The following is a 2,105-nucleotide window of genomic DNA, read 5'->3' as shown; positions in this document are numbered from 1 at the left end:
CTCTGTACCTCTAGCTAGGTAGGTAAAATGATGATGGGCGTCATACCTGCTAAGTGCTTCACCACTACACAACGAGCCTTAAAAAATGAAATCATTTTATCAAGAAACTACTTTTTGCACAGCAAAAACTTGTGCAGTCCTTATCTACAAGGATCTTAGAAACTAGTAATGAGCAATAAAGGATAGCAGAGTGTGATTAAGGAAAATAGACGCTGAGGTCTTGGTTTGCTTTTTTTTTTAAGTTGGGAGAGGTAGGAGGGAGAATCCTTGAGGAAGAGGGGAGAGGAAGAATTGTTCTTCGAGTACAATGGCATTCCTATCCTTAACCTTTAGTCTCCCACTTTGTCTCTTGCTTTTACTAGGTGATTAATGGTAGGATGGTATGCAGGAAGAAAGGCAAAAGAAATTTCCTAAGGGAAATTTAATTTTAATTTTTAAATTAAAATTTTCACAGTTTTTTAAAAACATTAAAGGTTTACACCCTCTACATTTCAATGCCCAGAGCAAAGCCTTAGCTAAACTGTCCTATTGTTAACTATGGAATTAATACAATTACAAAGTGCTGTAGAAACAACTTGCAACATATCTGCTTACCCCAAACTTCTGAGGGCTAAGATGAATAACAGCCATCTACTGAACACTTAGTTTTTAGTGCCAGATTCTTACATCCATTTTCTTTCTTTTTTCTTTTTTTCCCCATCCTTTATTTTGCCGTGAGACATTTTCAGAATTCTCTGGTTTTCATCTTACTCCATTTTACACATCCAACCTCTGCAAGAGAAAGAAACTAACCAGATATATACAGTCTCTTGAACTAAAGTTTGGGGGTGAAGGAAGATCAGTAACACAACATGGGACAGCTGGATGTTCACGCAAGATTTCTCTTAGTTCTCTTGAAGTCTCAGAAATGGTAGAAGGAGAAACCTCATCTAGCCCACCCTTGAATGGCAGTGGCAACAGAGAGAGAAACATACATTTGCATATTAATTCTCACAACAAATCCTGCATTTTACATAAAGGAAAACTGAGGCTCAGAAACAGTAAGTAACTTGCCCAGTGTCACAGCTTTTACTTGGCTGTTGCAGCACAATATTTGAACCCAATTCTGGGTGGCAGGATGAGAATTTGAGATAACAACTGAGATTCAAATCTTCTTCTTTAATCCTTTACCTTTCACACCATTTAGATAAAAGTATTCATCACCTAAAGAAAAAAATGATAGTGCAGACCAGCAGAGGACAGGTTTTGAATTGCAAGTTTAAGAGCCGTGAATTGCAAGAGACTGAACTTTAAGTCAAAGTCCAGTAGGACTCAAGGAAGGTTTATGCCTCAGAAATAGAATTGGAATTACCTTGCCCCTCGAGACAATGGGCAGGAGAGTAGAAGGGAAGCAAGACACTGTCTGGTGTTTCCTTGAGGAAGGTCCCCTTGCTGTGTACTTGCCAATGCCACTGTCTCCAGGACAAAAGGCAATTCCACCCCCAAAGAGATTCTGGAATCTAAAACAAGGAGCACTGGAGGGAGATTCAAAATCCCTTGAGTACTGGGATGGCACAGGGGTGGAAACCTCTGGCAGGCTGGGGCACCCCTGCAGATGGAGCTGAATAATATTCTCAGGATTTGCGAAAGTCTACAAGGGCTTTCTGAACCCTTGAGAGTTATGTCGACAAGCATGGAGAGCCAGCAGGCCAGAACAAGAAAGGATAGACCTGTAAGGAGAAATGACCCAGAGCATACAAGAAGAGGGTGTATCAGTGTATGCCAGCTTAGTTAAGTATATGCCAAGGACTAGATGTTCCCTGCTGATCTGTCCTGCACGTATCTCCTGGATCTAAAGAGGAGGGAGAGAGAGAGATCCTAATTTAACAAAGGGTAAGTTTCTGGCACTTGATGCAATAACAGTTAATAATAGAATTCAAATTCAAATGTAGAAAAATATACAAATATTTTCATAAACATGAATATATGGAATGAACTTGGAATCACTGCACCGCTGGTTCTCAACCTTGGCTGCCCCTAGCATCACGTGGAGAGCTTTTAAAAATACCTTTACTTGGGCCCCACCACCAAAGAGTCTAATTCAGTTGTCCAGGGTGGGTCCTAGA

This window comes from Leucopleurus acutus (assembly GCF_964270905.1).
Source record: "Leucopleurus acutus genome assembly, chromosome: 18".
Classification (NCBI taxonomy): Eukaryota; Metazoa; Chordata; class Mammalia; order Artiodactyla; family Delphinidae; genus Leucopleurus; species Leucopleurus acutus.
This window is presented reverse-complemented; position numbering follows the sequence as displayed.